General features: G+C 39.4%; 1 long non-coding RNA gene across 1 annotated transcript in view; it reads left to right on the top strand.

The window, feature by feature from the left end:
• The window catches only part of LOC113612614 (uncharacterized), a 49,203-nt gene extending 34,214 nt beyond the window's left edge, over positions 1-14,989 (top strand). Inside the window, exons 3-4 of the long non-coding RNA XR_003429898.1 lie at positions 1,852-1,902; positions 11,655-14,989. This is a non-coding gene — a long non-coding RNA (uncharacterized LOC113612614). The remainder of the gene's footprint in view (positions 1-1,851; positions 1,903-11,654) is intronic.
• The last annotated feature ends 2,375 nt before the right edge of the window (positions 14,990-17,364 follow it).

Consider the following 17,364-nt stretch of genomic DNA (forward strand, 5'->3'; position numbering starts at 1 on the left):
TGGCTAGTTTATTTCCTTTGTATGTCTATATACATTTGAGGATCAGCTTGTCAACTGGGATTTTTGATTGGGATTTCATTGAATCTATAAATTAATTTAGAAACAATTGACATCTTAATATTGAGTTATTGAATATTCAGATCCATGAGCATGGTATATCTCTCAATTTCTTTATGTCTTTTAAATTTTCTCAGCAATGCTTTATAGTTTTCTATGTGCAGGTCATGACATATATTTTGTTATGTTTATACCTAAGAATTTTATGGATCTGATATTACTGTAAATGATAATTAAAAAATAATTTCCATTTACAATTGCTGCTAGTTGATAGAAATACAATTGATTTTTATACTGATCTTGTATGCTGCCAGTTTGCTAAACTCACATATTACTTCCTGTTCCTTTCATGTAGATTCCTTAGGATTTTATATAATCATGCCATCTTCAAAGAAAGACAGTTTTATGTTTCCTTTCAAATCTGTATGTTTTTATGTCTTTTCTTCCTGGGAAAGGATAGGCCTGGTACTCAGGCGTGTGTGGAATGTTTGAGTGAAAGGAGAAACGAGTAACTTTGGTTTTTATTTATTAGGGTTAGGGGATAGGGCCAGGATAAGTGTTATCTCTGGCCAACATTTGTGTGGTTTGAATAGTCTGTTGGTGCCAAGGGAGAGAGTGTGTGTACCCTGTTATGGCTTGCTCTGGTGTGGGACAAAAAGAGGCAGTAGGAGGGGTAGGGCTTGAAAGCTGGCCAACATCAAAACTGGAGGCTCTTTATTAGAATTCGATTTGCTAAAATGATTTCAAGGAAATTGACCATTAGCAACAGGAATTTCATTGTTGGTGGTCTAGGAACAAGATGACTACACTGGTTTGTGGTTTTAGTTTCATCTAGATGGCCTACGGGACCTTTAAGGAATTTAATAACATGGACAACAAGAAAATAATATTGCCACCAGTGTGCTATCAACTGTAAGCTCTACCCTACCACCTAAACACCCTTCCCCTGCTTAGTCATCTTTTCATCTGGCTTTATTTTAAAAGGTGGGTGTAATCCCAGACCATCGTTCTTTAGGCCATTAATTCTTATCTTTTTATCAGGCCAACCCCATTACTAATTGCTTGGTTGGGGAATCTAATAATTTTTTTTTTCATATTTTCATGTGGACTAGAAGGATTGGTATCAGAGCTGATTTTACTCATTACTGAATGAATCTTCAATAACTTGATTTTGTGCTGTTAATAATACTATAACTTCTCTTTCCTCCACCACTTGCCCTTAAATTCAGAGAGCTCAGCACTTAGGGCAACTCCGGTCACTCTGCATTTGAAACTAACCCATCACTTGCATTCTTGAACTTCCTCCAACCAAACTACTAAAAGAATGTATTCCTGAGGCAACTGCTCTGGTGATTACACTGATTTTTTTCTTTTTCTAGTGACAGGTGTTAGGACCATGACGATTATGACTCACTGGAAAAAAAATTCTAAAGCAATTTCTGCCCAGAACCTAGGCACCCAGGCTGGGATTTGCCATATTTATTAATGTGGGAAGAAGTTCTTGTTTTCTTAGTCACAACTCATTTAATGACAGTCCCTCTCTCCAGGCTGTCTGTGTGTCTGGCTGCCTAGGGAATGCTGGAGATTTGATACATTAATTTAGATTCTTCCTGGTTGCTAAGGGAAAAAGAGACCACATGTCCCTCCAAGAGTTCAGTTACCCCTGCAGAGCAGCACAGCTGGACTTGCATTTAAGGGTGGTATTTTTTTCATTAGGAGGGAGGTTAGCAATTGCTGACCAGAGAGGAAATAACACTAAACTATGAATACCTCAAATTTCTCTGCCCTCCACAGATAAGGTGTTTTGGAATAACGTGCCTTCAAGAGTTTAGACTCATAAAATGGGTAAGTGACTAACTACAAAAGAGGTCCTTAGTGTGAATTAAGAATCCTTAGAGGAAAAGTAGAAAATATAGGCTATGAAATGCTTCAGTAATAAAAAAAAATAATATTTCACTACTGTGTGCCAGATATTATGCTAGTACTCCACATACTACAAGATAATTATTTCAATGATAATAATAATATCTACTATATGCCAGACTGTACCAAGTACTTTAATAGAAAACTTCCTCATTGTTCAAGGTAGGTGCTATTACCATCTCAATTTTTTTTTTAAATAAATTTATTTATTTATTTATTACTTTTGGCTGTGTTGGGTCTTCATTGCTGCACACGGGCTTTCTCTAGTTGCAGTGAGCAGGGGCTACTCTTAGTTGCGGTGTGTGGGCTTCTCATCGTGGTGGCTTCTCTTTGGTGTGGAGCACAGGCTCTAGAGCGCAGGCTCAGTAGTTGTGGCGCATGTGCTTAGTTGCTCCACACATGTGGGAGCTTCCTGGACCAGGGCTCTAACCTGTGTCCCCTGCATTGGCAGGTGGATTCTTAGCCACTGTGCTACCAGGGGAGCCCCCATCTCAATTTTTAGAAGAGGAAACGGAGACTCAGATGGAGTAAGCAACTTGCCTAAGGTTCTATTGAGAATGAGTGGCATAGCTGGGATTCTGACTGTCAAAATTATATTTCCCCCCTCTTCTATGTGATTATTCTATGGACAAATGCCTACGGAAGTTTGAACTGGGATGACAGTCAGAGAAAACTTCAGAGACAAGACCATATGAGATGGCCTTGAAGTACCAGCTGGAATTTGAACAGTGGAAATGGGAGGGAGAGAAGGGACCTGGCATTGCAGGTAGAAGATGTAATGAACAAAGGCTCCATGAGCATTGTTTTCTCTTTTATCTGTGGACTCATCTCCCCAATGCCCCCTGCCTGCTTGTACATCTTGTACAGGTGTATGAACTATTGTACTGTGTTCTGACATGGTTGTTTTGTTAAGGCTACTCTACCATGACTAGGTAATGGGGTCCCCCTCTAAAGGGGGATGGGTCTTTGAGTACAACATCTGTGGAAGGGATCACTCTTCTGACCGGACATTGATTCTCCTAATTTTCTGGAGGCAGCTCTTAGACAGGGAGACAACACCTGCTTCTTTTAAGTCTGCTTCTTTGTGAGCCTGGACTTTGAGATGGGCTTGAGGGCCTTACCGAGTACTGAGGAAAGATTTTTTACTTTTATCTGGAGTCAGAAGGGGCACACCAAGAGACACTCCCGCAGAAGATATTTTGGAAGACACAGCTGGAGATATTCTGGAAGATAGATTATCTTGAGTCATATTACTCTGTTTTCCTTTGGTGATCAGAGAACCTGCAGCAAAAGTTTTATTTAAATGCTTAAACTTGATCTTGGCTCTGCTATGCCATTTGAGTCAAAAAACAGGAATGCCCCTTGAGGTCAGAGTGATGGGGGTAGCAGTAATTCATTCTCTCTCCCTGCCTCCCTTTCTCTGTCTCTCTCTCTCATTCCCACTCTTACTTTCTTGCTCTCCATACACTGTTAAACACTTGTGGGGTACAGGCTAGGTGCCAAACACAGTGTTAAGAACTCCATGCATATTGTCTCAATTAATGCTCGTGCCAGTCCTTGAAAGTCAGTACCTTTACATCTCCACTTTATAGCTGATGGTTACAGAACTGGTAAGTGGTAGTTTCAGTAATCTGTTGCCACACTAATACTGCATAATAAACAACCACAAAACCTCATTGACATACAATAGTAAACATTTGTTTTTGCACGTGGGTCTGTGGGGTAAAGCTAAAGTCATCTGGACTTGGCTTATTTTAGCTGGTCTCACTCTTGTGGCCAGCTCTGGGATGGCTATGTGGCTCTGTCGTCTTGGTTAGGCTTGCTCACATGTCTGGAGTTTGGCTGGTTATTGGCTGATAGAGGATGACCTCTGCTGGAATGACTGGGAATTTTTTTTTGGTTTCACTTCTTGCTCATCCTACAGCATGCTAGCCTAGGCATGCCCATCTCATGGCATGGCAGAGGGCAAGAGCGACAAGCAGAGGCATATAAGTGATCTTGAAATCTCTACATGTGTCATATCTACTAACATCCTATTTGGCAAAGCAAATCACATGACCAGAGTTCTAGGGCCTGGACAGGTGAAAAATCAGGGCCATTAGTGCAGTCAACCTGTCACAGTGGTGGAGCTCATGTCCCTTCTCACTTTTCTGTCTCCTATTAACTTGTGCGACAATTATCCAATAATTACCCAATTATTCTCTACCTGCTTTCCTTGAGTAGAAGATGGATCCTGAACTAGAAGATTTGGGGCTGACAGGTCTGGCTACCTCTTCTTGCAAAGATAATCCCTGCATTGACAATTTCAGAGAAGGGGAGTTTGCTTCTTTACAGCGTGTGTATTCATATACTGGGATTATGATGACCCATGAGATCGCATGTTGAAGAATTTTCCTCAGTACAGTGGTTCTCAAGATTCCTGAGGTTGAACACTTCTCTCTAATCACAAAGTACTCACAGAGCCTTACATGATATTAGCTGTATCAAACTGAGGAACTAACTGAAGAGTTATTCTAAATTGTCACATGTTTAGACTAATTTATATTTTTTAATACCAACTATATATATATATATATATATATATATACATTTTGAAAATAGTGATACTTGTATCTGTGAGGTGTTATTTGTGTATTTTACAGATAGTACAGTTTGTAAATATGGATTCTCTGATTCTTTGCAATAACTCTGAAACTTCCCTCCTAAGTAAACACACACACACACAAACACCTGCCTATCTGCTTCCTAACCATAGTGACAAAGTTTTTTATTACATATTTTACAGAATACCTTGTAGTAAATGTAGGGCTGAAGTTACAATGGGAAGGCTATCAGAGGTATGACAGTCTTTTACGAGGTGCAGAGGTAGTAGCAACACCTCTGCTTTCTAGAAAGACTCTTCAGCATATAGAAGAAAGGCCTGACTCTTTAGCCAGGGATTTGAAAACTTCCCCAAACTTCCTAAACTTCTCTTTCTAGATTTTTCTTTCACAATTTCCTTTACAAAGTTCTCTCCTCTTCTGAAAACACACATTTTTCTAATTTCTGCTTTTTGCTTGATATAAAATACCCTCTCTGTACTGAGCACCTACCTGTCCCTCAAGACCAGGCTTGCCCCATCCCTAAGGCCTTCTCTAACTTGGTCGTCAGACTATCTTTTATTTCTTGGTTCCACTCATCTCCTTATATTTGACTTATTTAGATTTACTCTGATTCAATTCATTTCATACTCATTAGGCACTTTCAGAGTACCACTCATCAGGCCAGGCTCCAGGATTACAGAGTGAAAACTCTGTCTCTGCTGCTGAGAAACTCAGTTGTTCCTCTTACACATTTTAGACCCCTAACTCTATTGCAAGTATTTTATTTTTATATATCTTATGGCATCAAGCAGATAGAAATGGTTTAAAAATACATTTTGAATTGAAATAATAGAAAGGAAGTCACTGATGAGATTTTTCTCTCAAGAACTATGTACTGAAGGTCTTAAATCTTAGAAAGACTGACTTCTGCAGCATTAGAATATTTCCCTCTGGTTATGGTGAGGGGCTGAGTAGAAGACAGTCAAGCCAAGTGTTGACTCAACATTGAACCTGGACTATTCTCTGAGGGATGCACCCTAAGTTCAGGGAGAGGGTAAAAAGGTAAACGATCTTTCACGAAATGATCTTTCATTTCATGTTGTTTGTACTGTGTGAACACTGATAGAATCAGAAAGGAAATGTCTGGATTTGGGGTTTAAAGAAACGGATATCTCAATTAATTATTGGCTCCATCATCTGTATGTCAAATTTTGGACTGTCTGTTTTCCATATCCCCTGTTTGGTGGAAGCACGGCAGACCAGAATCTCCCAGGAATCCCTCAGTAGGCTGGCAAAAGGGACTGCCATGAAAGATGCCCAGTAAATATGCCACTTAGCTGTTAAGTTTTCCACTGGAATTACCCCAGTGGGATCAAGGGACTTTGCTGCCAATCAAAAGCACAGATGTCAATGGAGGAAGCAAGAAAAGTGGATAGCACCTGACACACAAGAATCTCATGTATAGCCTGTCTTTGAGCAACAAATCCCACCAAGGCTTCAGTGTTCCACTTATAGGTCTAGCCACAAATATCCACTGAAAAACCATTCCTCGCTGTCTCTTTGCCTTAGGCAACTTGTTTACACTCCTTGAATTTCAGTTTTCTCACTTCTAAAATATAGATAAGAGTAACTATGCCACTGGAAATTTTTACTGAGGTGTACCTGTTATCTTGCCTTGTTTCAATGTTATAGAAAGTTGGGAAATTTGAAAGGTAATTTTCCTTCTCCCTGCCATGCTCCTCACTCCCTATATCCAGGTCTTTGTGTTCTGTGCTCCCTGGTCCCTAAGGGAATTAAGTTTCTTTTTAGATAAGGCATCCCTCTCCCCCAAGGCCACCACAACCCAGAGCTTTGTTTGGAAGTGGGGGATTGCTGTGGAGAGTCAAGAGGGAATCAAATGGTGGCTGATTTTTAGCCATCTCAGGTGGGGCTGAACCGAATTTGATTTTAAATAAATAAAAGAGTGTGATAATATTTGCATGCCAGGTTGTGGAGGAAGCTCATACACACTCCATCTTTCTATCAGAGTTAATGTAAGAACTGAAATCAGTTAGTGTAGGGACTTCCCTGGTGGCACAGTGGATAAACTCTGCACTCCCAATGCAGGGGGCCCGGGTTCAATCCCTGGTCAGGGAACCAGATCCCACATGCATGCCACAACTAACAGTTTGCATGACACAACTAGGGAGCCCGCGTGCCTCAACTAAGGAGCCTGCCTGTGGCAACTAAGACCCCACGCAACCAAATAAATACATAAATATTTAAAAAAAAAAGAAATCAGTTAGTGTACCTGAAATCACCTAGCCCAGTGGCTGACACATAGTCTAGACTCAATAAATGCTATTTCTCTTTTCTACCTGTTTATTTGTACTTTGTATCCAGAAAATGCCCATCAGTTGAGCCATTTGAAATCCAAATATCTAGTCTTTAGACCAGCTATCAGCAAACTGGATTTCTTGTACCCCTAGTGTACACAGAAACCAGAAACTCTTTAAGGGGTTGAGTGGGCTTAGAGAGATTTAGGGAATTTGTTTCTAGATCCTAAAACTCCATATTTACTTTTTTCTAAAATTGATCAGCCTGGGGTGGATGTCATTCTAGTTCCCTTTCTCAAACTTTCCTTTTAAAATCATCTTTCTACTGCTTGACAAGAGAAAGGCATACCTCTCACCATTTCCAAATCTTACTATACTGTGTTGCCTGGGGAGAGGGTACCTCATGTAAAACAGAAAGCAGAAATTAGAAAAATATGTGTTGGCAGAGGGGAGCATTTTGTAAAGGAAATTGTGAAAGAAAAATCTAGAAAGGAAAGCTTAGGCCCAACGTGAGAGGTTTTCAGATGCCTGGCTGAAGAGCTTTTATAGAAAGCAAGGAGGTTGGTCCTGTCTTCTTCATCTTGTAAAAGACTGTCATAGTTCTAATTGTCTTCCTATTGCAACTTTAGCCCTACATTTCCTATGAGGTATTTTGTAAAATATGTAATATATATTATATCTGTATAATATATTATATGTAATATATTATGTTTATATATTATTAAAAGATATGTGTCTAGTAAAATTTTACTTTTTATGTTGAATAATTATTATCAAACTTTGTAATATATTTATGTTATTTGGAACAGATGTGTACTACTAATAATTTTAATGCCTAACTCAATCTAGAAGAAATTATAAACATAAGAGAATTATGGGTATAAGGAATTAAAAACATAAATACATATTGCAGATAACATACATCTTTTTGTTAGAACTATGATAGGGTGATCAACAAAGCATAATGATATAGTTCATTTAGATAAATTCTACGGGGGCATTCTCTGATAACAAAAGAAAAACAACAATGTAAACGTATGTTAAAGAAGTGTTCATTTACCTATTTTCAAATGGATCGGTATCAAATCACTGTAGTATTTAGAATTCATTGGACAAATTTATAAAGGGATGCAATAGTTTTGTTTTTAAATGTTATTATTTACAATACACTGGAAATATCACCCTTTGCAATTATTTAAATTTTTGGTGAAGACTTTTAGAGGACAACTTAAAAATGTGTGAATGGGTAGATAGCTTTCAATCTTTTGGCGAGTAAGTAATCCAAAAAGTTTGAAGAGCACTGTACAGGGAACGTGCAAAATGCAGTTTAGCTAAGGCTGGTGTTTTCCTACTAACTAAGTTCTTAATAGTTCTTACACTTAGGTCTTAATAACTAAGAGTAGTTGGGAAGAATCAAGAGCAGTGAAGAAGGGATAATTAGTAGCGCTCATTATACATGTGTATAGAATCGTGGATGTACCATAGAGAGGTGCTGGAAGACTGAGAGCTAGAGAGACCTTTGCCGGGCTCAGCGGGAAGTGATTCTGGGAACAAGCGCAGAAAAAACAAAATGGAGACCGTCGTCAAGAGGGTTCAGGTCGGGGCTTCCCTGGTGGCGCAGTGGTTGAGGGTCCGCCTGCCTATGCATGGGACATGGGTTCGTGCCCGGGTCCGGGAAGATCCCACATGCCGCGGAGCGGCTGGGCCCGTGAGCCATGGCCACTGGGCCTGCGCGTCCGGAGCCTGTGCTCCGCAACGGGAGAGGCCACAGCAGTGAGAGGCCCGCATACCGAAAAAAAAAAAAAAAAAAGGGTTCAGGTCCGCAAAGATTTGGCCAGATTAGTGGCATCGAGTTGGTTTGGGACAACAACTACTGTCAGGACAGGCTTCCTGTGAGATGGGACTTGAACCGGTTCCATCCAAGTCCAGTTGGTGAGTTGGAGCCAGTGCTGGTGGAGAGGAGTCCTGATGATTTTACTTAGGAGATGCTGAAAGGCTGTTCCTGACCACTCAACGCTCAACTCATGTAGAGCAGTGTGTGTGTCTTAAACACACACAAGTAAAAGCACCTCAGAGTTTCACACAACAATTAGGAAAAGGTATAAAGTGTTAGTTAGTTGCCATGAACGATGTGTTTACCAACTGAAGAAAAACCAGGTTCTCTTGGCGATTATAATGGTTTCTTGTGTAAATACGGATTCACTTTCCAAAGCCAGAGTTCTCTGATCTGCTGAGAAGGTGGAGGCTATTTTCCATGAAAGTAGTGATCTAGGAGAATCCCTGCAAGATTTCACAGATTATGGCCCTGCAGAGACAGTTTCTCAAGTGTGAGGATTCAGGTGTTCAGTTGAAACTTGTTTATCATATTTGAACCAAATCTAACTAGTCAAATGTAAATCTAAGAACATCTCCAAGACAAAAATAACTCTTCAGATTATCATTTAACATTATCCAAACACTGATTTCGAATGCATTTTCTCCCTTTCCTTTAGTAGCACAAGTGATAATATGATTTTATTTCTATTTTGTAAATACTGTATGTTTCCCAGCAGCTATTCTTGCCTGTAGAGGAAAATCTAGCTTTTTAGTCTAGCATGCGGTGGCTACCCTAATTCGCTCCATCTATATTTCTTATTTTATTTTCCATCTTTTCCCTATGTGGAATAGCAGCTTATTAGCAGCTGGCTGTTTCACTGCCATCCTGAATATGACTTCAGGATATAGTAGGTACCAGGTTAAGATACAAACAAAGCTAATAGGAGGTGATTTTTGATAGGGCAATCAAGGAAGATTTCATAAATGAGGTGACATTTGAACTGATCCTTGATATATTGGATTTTCAAGGCATGGGTTTAGAGTGAAATACTGAGCTGTTGGTGAGGGACTAGATGTGGCCTAGATTTCTAGGACATTTACTCAAATGAAAAATGTGGGAAGCCAAATACTATTTGCATTGGTTTTTCCTTATTACATACTGCACCAGTGTGGCAATAATGCCTACATTAGATGTGTGCTTAGGTCTCTGTCCACACATGGAGTTGTGAAGTAGGAACTTCCTGAAATTTGATCCATTAGTAGGCAGAATTTGGTATTGGACTAGTATACTATTGGTGGTTTAGTATTATTATTATTATACTCATAGAACAACAATCTTATATTTCACCTACAGTGCTTTAATATAGGTGTTATCCAGGGGTATCCTCGGACAAAGCAGTGATTCGGGTTTTTATTGTCAATCTGGGATTAAAAAAAAAAAAAAATGACCCTGAATGAGGAATCTGAGAGTGCAGACTCTAGATCTGGCAGTGCCACTGAGTAGCTGGATGCTAATAAAAACAAAATAATAACTTTTTCCAGCCTTAGTTTCCCTACTTATGAATATATATATATATATATATATATATATATAGTAATAATTTCTTATCCTGTTTGTAAGAGTGCAGTGAGGATTAAATCTGTTAATATATATGAAAATATTTCCAAGTAGTTAAAAAATCCCTAAAATGCAAAGGGTCAGATTCCAGGTTTCTTATTCTTTCTGAGGATACAGTTAGGTAACCTGATTGATAGCAAGCCATTCAAATGCATTAGGTGGTATAGGCAAAGTCCATGAGAGCTGGGACTTTTTTTTTTCTGTTATATTTACAGAACAGTGATTATCACATTGCAGGTACTTACTGTATATTTATAAAATGAAAGAATGAATGAATGACTGGAGGCATTCAAGGGCCTCCCTCTAGCTGCCTGACCTGGCTGCCAAAGCTCTGTGTCTAGGTTACTGGCTGAGTAGAGTCTGTGAACTGTGTGTTTGCTTAAGGATATCTTGATTCCACCTGGCTTTTCTCCCTGACTATTTTGATAATAGAAATAGCTAACATTGCTTGAGTACCAGATATGTGCTGGGAGCTGTGTGGTACTTTACATGAACCTTTGGTCATCCTCCCAGCCCTGAAAAGGTGTGTATCCTTATTTTAAACACCAGAAATTCATGCTCAGAAATGCTAAGTAACTTACTAAAAATCATATAGCTAGCATATCAACTTGGGTAGGCTAGATTATGCTGTGATAATAAACAATCTTTATATCTCAGTGACTTAAAACACAAAGGTTTATTTTTTGCTTGTCTCATGTGTTCATATTGAGTCAGCTGGAGGGCCCCACTTGTCGTCCTTAGGGATCCAGGCCACAGAACAGCAACCATCACAAATATTGCTGTGCCAGAGGAAAAGATATCTCTAGACAGTGTCACACCAGCAATAAAAGTTGGCCTGTGAGTGACATACAGCCCTTTTTCTCAAAATGCATTGGTCAGGATTAGTCACATGACTCCACACAAATATAGGCATACTAGGAAAATGGAGCCCTATCATGTGCTGGAAGACAGAGTGAGACATTTTGAGGGTGATGCAAATAACTACCAGAGCTAGTGAGTGGACAACTTGGTTTATGAATTCAGAAATTACCTACTTCAAAATCAGGTTTATATCACAAAACTGCATTGCTTTACTCAACTTACCTAGAGTTTTGGGAATGGGGAATATCCATTCGAGTTTCATCGAGGGTTGTCTTTTTGAGGTAACCCATGCTGAATCTTCCTAGGCTGAGAATAACTCTTTCTTCTCAGTTGTTACACCAGCAAACATGACCCCTTTGGCCTATGGTAGTTGAGGCTTGAAAGTCAGACCCTAGTAGGATAGGTACTGTCCCTATCCATGCTGTCTTCTGCTTGCTGTATCTATAGAAGTAGTGTCATTAACACCAGTTTCTACTCTTCCAGGCCCAGAGCTGCTGAAATGACTTGCAGTCCCAGAGCTGCTACAGTGACTTAGCAGTTGGCAAGGTGTCCCCTGAACTAAAGAAGTTGTATATTGGGCCAGAAGCAGACCTGGAAGAAGGTGATGACAAAGGCCTGCCAACAGTGCTGAGACTGTAAGTTAATATCATTCACATTTCCATCTTTGTAGGCAGCCTGTGATGTGAGTTTGGAGACTGCCCAGATGAAAGCCCTGAATTGGAATTCAAGATCTTTGAAATTAGCCCTGGCTCTATCATCACTAGCTGTGTGACCTTGGGCAAGTAATTTAATCTCTCAGAAGTCTGAGTTTCCTCATCTGGAAGAAGAATTCCAGTTCAACATTCTGATTTTTAAGATGAAAACTGCCAATCTGCACATTGTGTGAGTGGCTAACATCTGAATAGCATTTAATATTGTACGAAGCTTTTCTTCAGCTGCCTTGCTATGCAGACATGATTACCATAATTTTCCCAGTGCATAAATGGTCTTGTAGGATCAGGTGAATTGCCCAAGGTCTCACAATTAATAAATAGCAGAAGTAGGACTTGGACATAAACCTACTGTCTCCAAATTTGGTGTTCTTTTCCCTGGTCTGAATTAGTGACTAGGTAATCCATAGGATGTGAAAAAGAACACAAAAGTAAAGACAGTGGATGGCAGAAAGAAAACAGCAGAGGATTTAAATCTTTGAGGATTAACTTTGAATCCAAGCTCTGCCATTTACTGATTTAGAGTCCTAGAAAAGCCATTTTTTTTCCTGTTTGGCAAAAATAGGCAGGGCTGACAGTCACCTCAGAAACAGTGGTACAGCCATACTGCTTATTAAAATATTGAAATCCTTCTGTATTATTTGATGACTAGCCATTCCATTTGTCCCCCTCCTTTCAGATCCCCCCCATATTCCCATGATTGAGCAACAAAAGAGTTAATGTGGGACCCAGCGGGGGGCATTAAGGATCCATTCCATTTCAGGGAGGTATAGTTGGTCCCAAACCATATTGGTTGTTAAATATTTTTAATATCAAGAATGATTAGCAATACTAATGATAACATTCTTCCCCACTTCAGTGGGCTGCTGTTGAAGATCAGATAATATAAAACAATGGAGATGACAGATCAGCTATAAACCTTAAAAGCAATGTTTAAAAATGTCATAGCAATGACCTCTGGGGAAAAAAGTTCTGTTATACAGAAAATAATGCATAGGATTTTACCTTGGTGAGATTGTTGCCTATTAGTCTATTTAAGACTCTCATATGGTAAAGGAACTTATTTTACATCTTTAACTTTGAATTTTCTAATGTTTGGGAATGGAACTCATTTCTCAACCATAAAACACCTATCACATTCTCTGCTGATTTTGTGGATTTTGGTTTTTGACCCTTAACTTACTGTTTTCTATATCTTTACCTATTCTTATATAGTATGTCTTTCTGTGCAGTGGCTCACATGGTCCCTACCCTAGATGCTGCTTTAGTCCAGGGTTAAAGGCACTCAACTCCCCATGGCAGGTTTATCACAGAGCAGAGGTCTCTAGAGTCCAGCTATCCTAGAATAACAAGAATAAGGAAAATGATAGCATCATCAAAAACAATGGCAGGACATATTTACTGAGTGCTTTTTACATGTTGAGGACCCTGCTGTGTGCTTTACATATTCTACTGATCATGGTGCTTGACTCCATTTTACCCCACATGATTAGTCTAAGCTAGGGGTCAGCAAACCACAGCCTGCAAGCCATCTAGTCCCTGGCCTGTTTTTGGAGGACCATGAGCTAAGAATATTTTTTACATTTTTATAGGGTTGAAAGAAGAAGAACATGCTACAGAGATTGTGTGTGGCCCACAAAGCCTAAAATTGACATTATTTTGTCTTTTACAGAAAAGTGCCAATACCACTTTCCTTACTAGTGATTGGATTAAGTTAGGCATGTGGTCCATTCAGACAACAAATAGTTATTAAGTCCTAACCACTGTTTTGAATGTTGGGGATACATCAGTAAGCAAAACAGACAAAAATTCCTGCCTTCATGTATCTTTATTGTAGTTTTAGTTAATGAGATATAAGTTTGTGGTTGTTTGGTAAAGGTTTCTCACATTTAAGTAGGCAATAGTGAAAAAGATATTCCTTTCTACCTCTAAGTGTTTCTTTCTTTAAATGTGATACTTCTAATTTATGATCATGAGGGGAGCCAGCTCAAGACAGAGTTAACACATCAAAGGGGACAGAAGAGAAAGTCAGAAAGAAATTAATTAAGCTGCTGAGTCAATCAACCTTGAAATCTGCCACACCTAAGACCTACTAATATATAATGTTTTCTTTGTTTTGGTTTTCTATGGCATACTTATACACATATGTTACTCAATTTAATCCTTATAACAACCCTATGAAGTACTTACTGTTCTCATTTTGCAGAAGACAAATGTAAAGATCAGAGAAATTAATTAATTTCGTAGTCCGCAGTTAGTGGAAGAGCCATGATGGAAACCTAGGTCTCTCTAGGTCTCTCAGGTCTCTGGTTTCTCTCTCTCATGGACTTTCTAAGCAGTGAGAGTTGTTAGAGGAAAAGGCAGGAAGCCAACATGAGGACAGTTTTTATATCCTGAGCCTGTATATAGACTGCATTACTGAGTTTCATCCTTTTGCTTAGACCTAGAACAATGTTTCTTGACCCCCATCCCACAATGAGAAGGTAGCATTTTTCCATTTATTGAGAAGTCATTACCCTTAGACGGTTGTATTAATATATATAAGGAACCAAGCACTGAAATCTCCCAGGAAGGGGCAGATCTATCAATTTCTCTCCATTTTTCCCACCACCATTTAGATCACTTCTCACTTGGTCTGCTGCAGTAACAGACTCGCACCTGGTCTTTGTTCGTTTCACTGTGGCCTTCTAATCCACTCTCTACACTGTAACTGGAGGATAAAAACAAATTTTCAATATGGTCTGTAAAGACTGTTCAGCTTCATATTTCCTCAGGCACCCTCCTGCTTTCTCTGTTCCAGCCACACTGGCCTTGATTGGCCATCAGCTTGTGCCTGGAATGATCTTTCTTTTTATGCCCAATAAACACCTATTTGTCTTGTGGATATCTATTCAAGTTTTCCTTTTTCATGCAATCCTTTTCTGATCTCCCTGACTGGATTGACCCCTATTGTTTGTCCTCATCAGGCCATGTACCTCCCTTCAAAGCACATGGCACAATTGTAGTTTTCCACTAGTTAATGTGATTATCTGTTTAAGTTATTTACCGTACTGTATTTTATGTTATAGGAGAGCAGTGGCCACATCAGTTACCATTGTAAACCCACTGCCTGGCACGCTATTGGAGCTCAATAAATACTTGTGGAATGAATGTATGTGTATGCATGAAAAGGCATCTTTTATTTTTTCAGTGATCCAAAGCATCAAGGAGAGTTTAGAGCTCAGGTTGTATCAGTCCAAATCCCTGTAGGAAATACACTCGGATCTCAGATGGAGCAATTGAGGAAAGTTTAATTTAGGAACGATTTACACAAGTGTTAATAAGTTTAAGGGAAAGTAACAAGGAATAGTGAAGCATCCTGGGGCTAGCAACAGTGGGGAGAAGTTGGTACACCTAAAACTGACTGGGCAGGGAAGGGAGCAGTTTTGCCCTTAAGAGAATAGTTGTAGCTCTAGAAGAGAGTCAGGGGATAGGTGCTGTGGCTGTTGTAGACAAACCCAGCTAACCTGAAGGACCTCTTCATTGTCCAGTGATGCCAGAATTATAAAAACAAAAAAACACCATTATCACTAATACTCTTTCCCCTCCTTTGACCTCTATCCAGTGCCTCCCATGCCATTTACCCAGTTGGGTTTACCCAACAGAAAGCCAGAGGGTGTAGTCTGTAAAGGCTGCTTTCCAGGGCACAATGCTGAGTAGAAAATGGAGGAAATGGATCTGGCAGGACAAATAAAAAATAGTCATTGGTCATTGGGACAATTCTGTCTCTTGCTTTTCTAAAAGAATTACTAAGACAAATAATGCTAAAGGTAATTTGAAACGTTTTAATTCAATAGACAGAAAGAAATCACGAAAGTTTGAGAGTTATGTAGGTAATCAAAACTACAAAAGTTTTCTTATTGGAAATGCCATGAAAAGTGTAGATTAATGAAGAGGATTTTTAGTTAGACTTGAGATCAAACCACCTCTGCCACTACCTACTTTGGTAGCCTTGGTTTTCTCGTTTATATAGTGAGGATTATAATGCCCATCTCATAGGATTATTGTAAGAATCCAAGGTCTGGAACATGTTAGGTGCTCATAAAATGGTAACTACCGTGATAAAGGTGTGTAGTTATTATCTGCTAGGGCCTAGCACTATGATAAAGTCTCTCCTTGGGAGCTTTTGTTGTTGTTAGGCAAGCAAAGCCACCAGGGAAGGAACAATTAGAGACTAAGTAGGCCAGAGAATAATCAAGTATCAATTGCATATTAAGATTCTCAAGAAAGATTCAGGTCACAAGATCTAGCAGATCTGCTGTGTAAATGGACCACTCCTCACTCTTGCCCCTTCCCCACTCCACCTCCCACCCATACCTCTAGATCTTTGAGGAAACTTCCAGTCCTAAAAGCTAATGCATTGTAGGTCATGAGGATTGTATACATCAGGGAACTACTGAGTCACTCAGCTACGTGCAGTTCAACCAAGGGCTACTGAAGCCAATAAAAGCAAGAGAAGTTTAGAACTCCTTAGTGGGTAGTTCTACCTTAAGACAGTAGTGACATCACATCACCCAGCTCAGATGCATTGTGTGAAAGTGACAACTTTTTCCCCACTTAACAAAACCCCTGTTTGCTTACTTGGTGCCAAATGGCTGACATATAAACACTGAAGGACAGATTAAAGACCACATTGTACTTTTCTTTGCCATTGCGTGAAGGGCATTATTTTCCAAGTTGATAAGATCTAGAAGGAAGAATAAGGCACAATGGACTTTTACTTTAACCACTAAACTCTCACCTTATCTCATAGAATGCCTGGGGCTCTGTTCTACTACTCTTGGTCACAAAGCTTCTGCCATTAGGAAAAGTAGACACTTGACTCAGAATTTGTTTCTAGGGGATTGGAAAGGAGTTAAGAGGAGGGATGAAAAAGCAGAATTAGAGGGCCTGGAGGATAAGCTGGGGGTGACAGTATTTATGCCTGGAGTCCACTGCGTGCAGTATGATTCTTGCTCTCAAATTGCCTGAGACACACTGACAAAGAGGAACAGACGCCACCAGTGTAGATGAGTCAGAGCATTAGCAACAGAATCAAATGAATCTTCCTTCACACACATAGCCTTCCCTGATGCATCTGTCATGTGTCGATCTGTGTCTTCTCCGTATTTTCTCCAAACAAGACAAGCAATTCTTCTATTCCCTCCTCTCTTTCCCTCTTACATTAATGCCTTGTGTTGTCACAGTTCACTCTTTTTTTTTCTTAACAGTTCATTTTTGAAATCAAAGTCACATTGGGCCAGGAATTAAAAGGCCTGCTTCTAACTTTAGCTTTGCTGTATATCTTTGAACATGCCCTATTATTTATTTATTCATTTCTTGTTATTATCATTTTGCAGAACCTTTTTAAAGTGAAATATACTTGATGTACAATATTATGTTAGTTTGACCTTTGCATTCATTATGAAATTGTCACCATGATAAGTCTAGTCACCATCTGTTCC

The sequence above is a fragment of the Aethalodelphis obliquidens genome, unplaced genomic scaffold, assembly GCF_003676395.1.
Source record: "Aethalodelphis obliquidens isolate GAN/ISIS:26980383/991018 unplaced genomic scaffold, ASM367639v1 scaffold80, whole genome shotgun sequence".
Taxonomy (NCBI): domain Eukaryota; kingdom Metazoa; phylum Chordata; class Mammalia; order Artiodactyla; family Delphinidae; genus Aethalodelphis; species Aethalodelphis obliquidens.